The sequence below is a fragment of the Haliotis rufescens genome, unplaced genomic scaffold, assembly GCF_023055435.1.
Source record: "Haliotis rufescens isolate VD_foot unplaced genomic scaffold, xgHalRufe1.0.p SCAF_64, whole genome shotgun sequence".
Lineage (NCBI taxonomy): Eukaryota > Metazoa > Mollusca > Gastropoda > Lepetellida > Haliotidae > Haliotis > Haliotis rufescens.
Window position 1 is genome coordinate 255592 of NW_025964355.1, and position 10346 is coordinate 265937.

Sequence of the window (10346 nt, forward strand, 5' to 3'; positions counted from 1 at the left end):
TGTCCTTGCTTTATTTCTTATGCATTCATCACACTCAGTCTTCCTAAGATGATATGGGTGATAGTTTCTAGTTTCTGATCCAAACAAGACATTCGTCATGTCCTAGGCTACCATAATCTGCTCCTGGTAATCAATTACTGGTTGAAGACTGAGGTACTTGCCATTTGACGGCAGTGTGTTTTTCCTTATGGCAATGCAGTGTACACATCAGAGAATACATCCTTATGATCATGAACCAGCTCGGTGATTATTCTTATTTCAGTATATTTGATTTTATTTGAATACAGTTGCCCTGTTGTTCTCACTTTCTATTTATGTGAAGACAGTGTTAGTGTAAAAATAATTGTCGTGATTGACAGTGACAGGAAATGACTTAAATGCCATCAAGTGTTATCCTGACGGAAGAATTGTTTTGTATAAGATTTTATCCACCCTTGTTGTGCACAAGAACATGCCAAGTTTGATCATTCTGAAGTTTCTTGATGTGAAGAAGCTGGCTTTACTCATTTCAAATTGGCAAGAAGGCGAGGCGAGGCCTTTTGGGCTTGATACCTTTCTTATCTACTTGCCAAGTGCGGTTAGGATACCTACAGCAAATTCCTGGCAGCTACTTTCACTATTTTGAACTGATGCACGGAAACAGGCCTCTTTCAAGACCACCAACAATGACAATATTCTATACATATCGTGAGTACATTTACATTAATTCTAGGGCCTTATACTTATTGCTGCAGCCACATATTTCAACAGTCTTGTGTGATAAACAGTTGTGAAGAAATCGACGGAACAGGCATTTTACTCCAATGAGTCTTTGTCCACTTGAGTGTCTAGCGGGTTCAAGTCACCATTCACAGTGCTGACAGTGAGTAAAGCAGATAGCTTTTTTCACATGGCGTTTTACTTTGTCTGTTTTGAAACATACGTTTTGCTCAGTCAAATCTTTTTTTCTTCTCGTAAACAATTTTCGGACCACCAGATCTTGCTGTTAACCAGATGTGATACAGTGACAAATCAGCAGGGTTATATTCAGAGGGAACATGGCTCCGTGTATTGGTAACAACCTAAATGTTTCCAACTCTGTTGGCCACAAATGCTTTGAGGGGCTTACTGTTACTTTTTTCCACCAAGTACACACTGCGATGTAGTAACAAGTCCAGCAAGCTCAGCAATCCTGTAATTGTTACACCAGGTGAGGTGAAATTGGGTTGAACGTTGCGCTCAAGAATAGTTCGCTTATACATTGACGTGCATGCACGTGTGTGTGTGGCCACTCGTACTAGACTGAACGTAGGACAGTTTCAGAGTGATTGCCCACTGAGAAAACAATGCCGCAGTTTAACATTGATACAGCACTCTGTCACACCAGTCCGCTTAATCCCGTACACCACGGAGGGGATCGATAGTTACACCAGGAAGTATGGCACGTGAAACACTAATATTATGTTTGACAGACCACAGCGTCTTTACAACAAGTCGTTCAAGTGCATTTATGGTTAACTAACCCTAGAAGCCTGCAAGTAAGCTAATACAAACATTTTCCTCAAGATTATCTGGTCAAGACACGATTATATACAGACCGCCGTCACAAAGCTGGCATATTGCTGAGTGCGGCGTTAAACATCAAACCAAAATTCCTATTGGACAAGTGTCCATTGTTTTCATGTTTGCAATATGTCGCCACTCACCAAGTGTTCAGATGTCCAGTAACTGTGTGTTATTTCCCACACCAGAACACTGGTGATGTTCAGATGTACAGTAATTGTGTGCTATTTACCACACCAGAACACTGGTGATGTTCAGGTGTACAGTATATGTGTGTTATGTCCCACACCAGAACAATGGTGATGTTCAGATGTACAGTATCTGTGTGTTATATCCCACTCCAGAACACTGGTGATGTTCAGATGTACAGTAACTGTGTGTTATTTCCCACACCAGAACACTGGTGATGTTCAGATGTACAGTAACTGTGTGTTATTTCATACACCAGAACACTGGTGATGTTCAGGTGTACAGTAACTCTGTGCTATTTCCCACAGAGATGTACAGTAACTGTGTGTTATTTCCCATAACATAGTACAGGTATATTTGGCGACGTGTAACTAATGAAGGATTAGGCAGGCAAACCATTGGTTGACAGTTCATTGCTTCACGCAAGGTCACACATTTTAACAACCTGAGCCTATTAGTCCTTGTTTTTGACAAACATGGGAAACTAAGGCCTATTCTGACCCGGAGTACCCACAAAATCTCTGTTCGCGAGAAGACAAACATTTATTCTTTGGTTATGAAACATGTGTAGCTCACCTGGATTGAGGACCAAATGAGGTCATGGTTGACTGGTGATGAGATCCTGTGATGATTTTCGAAGAGCTATGCCGATCTTATGATACATGGTACATTAGTGTGTCCACTATAGGGCACATCTCAACAATTTAATTCAATTTGCAAAGTTCCTTTACATAATTATATGAACATCAATGAATAACATCTAGGCAGATAACAACGATATAAAAGAAACCAAGTTACTGTGAAACTCACTTACCTGCCATCCTTCAACACCTACCGAAACGCAGTAAGCGAAATGCAATCTACCAAACTTCCTTGTTGAACAGATCAACGCCAACTTTTATCTGTCGCATAACATATATGCTATGGCTTACTTGACGTCCGAGCAACGAAGGTATAAGTCGTACTGGTGACTGTTTATGTCATTCTATGTTGTGACAGGTCACCGTTGCCAGGTGATGCACGAAGTATAACGCTCGTATTGTCGAGGACCAAGTAATCTGGCTATGTGTGTGTCTGCTTGTTTGTTTGTTGTTTAACAATCCAGTGATTGATATCATGAGCGTCGATCCATGCAATTGGGATCGATGACGTGCTTCAACCAAGTCAGCGAGCCTGACCACCCGATCCCGTTAGTCGCCTCTTACGACAAGCATAATTGCCTTTTACGGCAAGAATGGGTTGTTAAATACCTATTCTACCCCTATGGATATTGTAACATCTACTCGGCTAGCACCATCAGTTCAGACTATTACATCAGGTTGTTGAAGGAAACAATTCTATCGCTGGAAGGAAGCCACCCCGCCGGAGTTCCATTCTCTCTATGTGACGACTAAACGTTGTTTATTGCTCGTCATCGTACCCCAACCGCGTGAGACATTGCGCATTCAATCAGTCACTGGTTTGTGTCACTGGAATATCGTCGTATGGTAGTGGTTTTGCTGGGTGCGGTGTTAGACAACAAACTCTTACTTTATTAAGCACATTGAGTGGTACAAGTAGGGCAGGACAAGCTCGCCATTCGCACACTGCGCCGACACGTTATCCAATGAGCTGTCCCACCGCCTCCTCTATTTTTGAAGGGAAAGACATAATTGTTACAGCTACAGCTTGTATAATCATGTTTAAAGTTAAAAACTGTATTTTCTGTTTATTGCGAATATAGATGTAAGCATACTTAGTCTATTGATTTTCTCCCTCTCGTTTTAAACAAAGTTTAAACATGATTAGGGACCTTTAATAGTCAACAATAACATCTTGCTCTGAATACTAAATTAAATTAATGATAAACCGACAGTGCATTTGAACTATGTTTACCTGACACTGAACGGTTTGGCCGATTATTAGTTGTCCACGCCTGCCTGGTAAAGGACAGTTGCTGCCGTGGATCGAAGTGAATGGCATGTGTAATGACCTTGCAAACCCTCGCTAATTTAGGAACAATTATCTGAGGTGTTATGTTTTATGTACTGTATCATACTTGCTCTTGCGATCGTTGAGGCGGAGAAGAATAAACTGTTCCATCTCTTCCTCCAAAATACAATGGATAAACAATCCAAATGCCATAGATTATGTCTTTGTAAGAAGGGATAACAACATTACGATACAATCGCTGATGATTATTACAGTTGAAATTTTTCAGTGACTCGTTGTTAAATATTTATCTAAGACATTGATCACTCACTCACTATACAGTAGCTGTAACAGTTGCCCATGTATGGTCACCACATGTTGACTGACCCAACTGTCTGCGTACTTAACGTCCTTCTTTTAAATCATTAGGCAGACCCATGTAACCGGAGATGCTTATAGCTAAACTGAATTTGACCACGGCCGTTCTATGTTTTTGAAACAACGCAGCACCTGGACATCTCAAGGATAGCACATCATGGACACTTCCTTTTTATGTAAGGGAAATATGTTGACCCATTGAACAGTCTTGTCACCCTCGAGGTCTCAGGCTGAAGAAAAGCTTGTTTAAACGAGCTACACTAGACGAATGGTTGATGTAATTTCCTGGCTATAATTTACCGTAATGGCAGACGACATACATGGTTTTGTGTACATACTATTAAACGTATGCTGTTTCTTAAAAACAGGACCGCCTCCGTGGTCTAGTGTTAGAGCGTCCGCCCGGAGAGCGGAAGGTCCGGGGTTCGATCCCCGACCGCGTCATACCAAAAGACGTTAAAAGATGGTACTTGTTACCCTGTCTGGCGCTCGGCATTAAGGGGCTAAAACAAGGACTGGTCGGCTCGGAGTCTATAATGTGTCTGAGTGAGGTATTCATGTTAAACTGCGGCATGGTATCTCAGTGGGGTAGCACTATAAATCGGCATCAGTCCGGTCCAACACACACACACACACACACACACACACACACACACACACACACACACACACACACACACACACACGTGCATGCACGTCGCTATATAAGTGCAATAATCTTGGACGCGGCGTTAAACCCCATTTCACCTCACCTCACCTCTTACAAACAAACTTTTAATGGTGCTTTTCCCCGGGTTTATATTAAAGTGGACAAAACACTTCAGGCTTAAAGTTGGAACTACCGCACTTTCTTACAAAAGGTGGAGGGGGTTGGGAGGGGGGAGTAAATGGAGTTTGTGTGTTTTAATAGGTTTAGAATTTTAGTGTTTATTGGCAGCTTGTTTGTTGTACTTTTTTAAATGCGGCCAAGTAGGCCTGTTTTGATTAGATATTAGCCTAGTGCTTTTAAGTTTTTAAGTCATTTAGGGGGTTTAGTACCGTTGCTAGTGTCATTTGATTGATGCAATTTAGTGTGGATTGGAGTGTTGCTCTGTGTTGCTGGTATTGTGTGCAATATAGTATTCGGTGTTCAGGCGTCTCTTTTAAGTTGCAGTGGGGGCATTTACCGGTTTGGTGTTTTTTAATTTGGTGTAGGTGGGAGTTTAACTTAGTGTGGCCTGTTTGTAGTTTGTTTAGTTTAATGATGGATTTTTGGTTTTTGGAGTGGCTTTTGTAGCAGGTGTTTTAGTTTGGAATCAGACTTCTGATAGTTATTTTGCCACTTTTGGAAGATTTTCTCCTTTGTGCTTTTTAATTTCGTTTTTTGATAATTGGTAGGTTGATGCTTACTTCTTCTAATTTTAGTGCTGATTTGGCTGCTTTGTCTGCGTGTTCGTTCCCACTCCAACTGGGGCAGGGATCCAAACTATTTCTGTGTCTTTACCTAGTTTACGTAGATTGTTGACGCTTTTGATTATCTGTTGTATAAGTTTTGGGCGCTTTTTTTGTGTTATTGTTTTTATGGCCTGGAGCCAACTTAATGAGTCTGAAAGGATTAGGTTTTTTTGGAGTCTATTTATTTGATCGCTGTGCAGGGCTGTTACTATCCCCATTAATTCGGGTGTGAAAATTCATTATTTGGATTGTGTTTCTTTTTGGAGTTTGTTGATATGGATGCCGAATCATGTGCGTTTTGAGCCCGGGTCAAAGCACCCGTCTGCATAAATGTGACACCAATTAGGCCATTTGTCGTGAATGTACGAGTAGGTGTGGTGGATGATATGCCTCAAGAAGAGCATGAAAAGTTGTATCGATAGTCTGATATAACTAAAACAATTATGATAGTATTGCTATTTGAGGCGTAACTGATCTATAGCCTTATTGTACAGGGCATGATCATTATATTAATTTGTGTAAATTATGATCAATATATACTGAAACGCAAAAGAAACGTCACCATGGATAGATGTATGAGAAACCTTATTTGTCCAACACTGTTAACGACCCGTGAAGATCCGGGGTAGAATAGGTCTTCAGCAAACCAAGGCGACTAACGGGATCGGGTGGTCAGGCTCGCTGACTTGGTTGATGCATGTCATCGATCCCAATTGCGCGGATCGATGCTCATGATATTAATCACTGGATTGTCTGGTCCAGACCCGATTATTTACAGACCGCCGTCATATAGCTGGAATATTGCTGAGTGCGGCGTAAAACAACAAACCAATCAACCAACCAACACTGTAAACATACTTTGAAACATATCAAAAAGATGAAACTTGGCAAAACTATTCATCATGGTTGAGATTAAAGTGTCAAATGTGAATGGCTTAAAGTGAAACACAACACTAGTTTCTGAGAAAATGGCATCACAAGTCAGTATCTCGTATGTCCGCCATATGCATTGATGACTGCCGTGCAACGTCGATACATGGAATGGATGAGGCGGTTGATGAAGGCCATAGGCATTTGAACCTACACTCTGAGGAAGGCCTGACGCAGTTCAGCTGCAGTTGTCGGCCTTGGTCGGACGTCATTCAGCCGTCTTTGAATCTCGTCCCACAGGTGCTCAATGGGATTTAAATCGGGACTGAGGGCAGACCATTGCATGTTTCTGATGCCATTCTGCTGAAGGAAGTCTCTTGTTGCTCTCGCAGTGTGGGCACGGGCGTTATCATGCTGAAACTCGTGGTTGCGTCGACGAGCCAAATGAGGTATTGCGTGTGGTCTCAAGACTTGATCAATGTAACGAGCTGCTGTGACACCATTGCCTCTCCCTGGACCGATGTTCTGGAAGACCACAGGGCCGACCCTCTGTGCAAGACCAATTCCAACCCACACCATGATGCTCGGATCATCTCTCTCTCTGCCATCTGCTGTTGAGATACAGTAACGGCTCTCGTCTGAGAAGAGGACTCTTCTCCGCTGCTGGTGGCGCCAATACTGGTGCTGCGTTGCCCACTAAAGAAGGTCTCGGCGATGACGTGGTGTTGGAATGGGTCCTCGGTGTGGCCTCTGACAGTCAATCGTCGACGCATGCATGGTGTCTGCACTAGTGTGTCGCTGGTGTGTCCCAATGGTCTGTCGAGCAGTTTCCGCAGCAGTAACAAAGCGATCTTGAAGATGCTGTCGCACAATCTGACGATCCTGACGTCGGGTAAGGACCCTTGGTCTTCCACTACGTGGTCGGTCATCTGTAGTGTTGGTGATCTGGTACCATTGCTGGAGCCTGTGTATGGTCCTTACGTGGACTTGAAACGCATTGGCTAATTGCCGGGCGGTTTGTCCAGCTTGCAATCGTCCAAGGGCTTGGTGTTGCTGATTTCTTGTCAATCGTTGCATGTAGCAATTCAATAACGAATGAATATTATCCGATGGGGGTGGATTTTTATAGGGCAAGAAATTTGGGAACGCATGTGCATTTCAAGTTGCACGGAACTCACATGCATCGGGTAACCATGGCCGTTGCCGTGATGCGTTTGGGCGATCGGTTTTATTGTCATCGGCTTTGTTTTTTTTATCGCAAATTTCATTTTTATGGGCAATGTAATGTTAAATTTTAGAAACTTTGACAAAAGTTACCAGATATTTAAATGACAGCTTTTCATGCAATGTTTCGTTGGGTGACGTTTCGTTTCCGGTTCAGTATATAAACCACTAGTTGTTGCATAATATCTCTCTTATTTTGGAGCTACACTACGTCGGCATCAGGCTACCCTACTCACGCACATGAGTCCCAAAGAGGCGACCTCTTCAACACTAAAAGCAAAAACAACAAGAGAAATGAAAAAGAGTGTCTTTACTCATCTGTAAAGCACTATCAGACACTTTTCAATGTTTGCAGAGTAGGATGCGTGTAAACGGTTTATCATGAATTCTTGTCAGTGGTAAATAGTATAATTTTGTTGTAAGATATAACTTCAAATTAGTTTTGGTCAATCTCTTTCAAGCATTAACTAATTAAGTGCAAAGCATATTGTATCATGTGAAATATATTTTATATTTATCGTTACATTACTATAATATTGTAAATGTGTCTTTTCTTTGGTTGTTACCTTTATAGAGATTTTACCTGTTGTACATATTGGAATCGACCCGTGAAGATTCCGGGGTAGAATAGGTCTTCAGCAACCGATGCTTGCCGTGAAAGGTGACAATGCTTGTCGTAAAAGGCGACTAACGGGATCGGATGGTCAGGCTCGCTGACTTGGTTTATTCATGTCATCGATCCCAATTGCGTGGATCGATTCTCATGACGTCAATCACTGGATTGTCTGGTCCAGACTCGATTATTTACAGACAGCCGTCATATAGCCGGAATATTGCTGAGTGCGGTTTTAAACAACAAACCAACCAACCAACATAATCCTGCGTCACCTCTCAACATATATTTCTAATTCATCATACGCATTCGAGTGTATTTCAATTCATTGGCGTTGAAGTTTTAACAGGATATATATTCCATCACATCATTGCAAAAAACAATATATTCCTCAAAGTTGTTGTTGTTGCTGCTGCTGTTGCTTTAAGTGTTTAAGAGGATGCCTTCTGTCTGAATAATTTCGGCTGACCTGTACCTCTTTGGGACTCGTGTATGTGAGTAGGGTACACAAATCTATAGCGAGTTTAGTATTCATTTTCATCTTTGGCTGCTCCATGATGACACTTGGGGAAGCAATTACCTTCCTATACTCACCTACATAGGTAGTCCACCACAATTAGAGGAACAACCCAATCCTCAGCCCACATGGGACTATACAAAGGCCGACTGGCCTAAATTAAGGAAAGAATGAAAATCATTCAAATCCTCAGAAATTGCCTCGGATAATCTTGATCTTTTTTGCCGAAATCTCACCTCAGCAATTATTGTCGCAGCTGAAAAATTAAAACAAAAGACAACAAATTACTCCGGTACCATGGTGTAACGGGGAAATACCAAAAGCTAGGAGAGTGAGAAAGAAAGCCCTAAATAGGTCGAAAGGGATAAATCAGCCTTCGCCCAAGTCCGAGCAGCCAGGACAAAAGTAAGACAGCTCATTGACGATCCTAAAAAAGAGTCATGGCGGACTTTCTGCAAATGTCTAAATGAAAGAAAAATGCTAAAACAGTCTGGAGCAAAATACTCGCAATCAGGGGTAAGCGAAAACATACAAAAGCTTTAGCCAACGCATACAGTTCATGAAAAGGCCAACATTCTAGCCGAGCACATCTCATCTGTCAGCATCAACAAAATTGCAGAAAAGAATACAAACAGAAACAAATGCTTATGTTTAAGATATCAAAATCGCCGCAAAGCAAGCATCTGGTTTACAATATTCCATTTAAATGGGACCGCCTCCGTGGTCTTGTGGTAGAGCGTCCGCCCGGAGAGCGGAAGGTCCAGGGTTCGATCCCGGGCCGCGTCATACAAAAAGACGTTAAAAGATTGTACTTGTTGTTACCCTGTCTGGCGCTCGGCATTAAGGGGCTAAAACAAGGACTGGTCGGCTCGGAGTCAGTATACTGTGTCTGAGTGGGGTCTTCATGTTAAACTGCGGCATGGTATCTCAGTGAGCTAGCACTATAAATCGGCATCAGTCCGGACTAGTACAAGCAGCCACACACACACATACACGTGCATGCACGTCGCTATATAAGTGCAATAATCTTGGACGCGACGTTAAATCCAATTTCACCTCACCTCCATTTAAATGGATCATTTAATGATTTAATGCATCACATTGAAACTGGCAACCAGGTCAAACCTGATCAAAGCGGCTTCAGGAAGGGACACTCATGTCTAGATCATATTCTAGGACTGGAAAGTGAAATATAAAAGCTCAATTGAACAGACAACACCTAGCCCTAGTATTTCTTAACTTCAGCAAAGTCTTCGACATGATATGGCATGACGGACTCCTCACAAAACTAGACTACCAGTTGTCGGACTTTCATTTTTGTGGAAGCCTCGGTGTCTGAATGGCATTGCGTATTCATACTAAAAACCAGTCACTAGAAGATTTCAACTGTTATGATCATTAGCGAATTCGTCGTAATGTTGCTATCCTTTCTCACAATGAAATAATATTTGCCGTTTGGATGTTTTATACATTGTAACTTGGAGGAACAGATGGTGCATTATATTCATCTCCGCTTCATCAACCACAAGAGCAAGTATGATACAGTAGACAGGGCGTCGCTCAGCACATCAGAGAAAATAGTTCCTGTCTTCGAGAGTTCCCCGACCGCGTCATACCAAAAGACGTTAAAAGATGGTACTTGTTGTTACCCTGTCTGGCGCTCGGCAT

The 10346-nt window shown here is 42.1% G+C and overlaps 1 protein-coding gene across 1 annotated transcript in view; it reads right to left on the reverse strand.

Annotated features, from left to right (window-relative positions):
* The window catches only part of LOC124128859 (protein mono-ADP-ribosyltransferase PARP14-like), a 37447-nt gene extending 34819 nt beyond the window's left edge, over positions 1-2628 (reverse strand). Inside the window, exon 1 of the mRNA XM_048387074.1 lies at positions 2546-2628. The gene's annotated coding sequence lies outside the window, so the exon portion shown is untranslated. The remainder of the gene's footprint in view (positions 1-2545) is intronic.
* Between the last annotated feature and the right edge of the window lie 7718 nt (positions 2629-10346).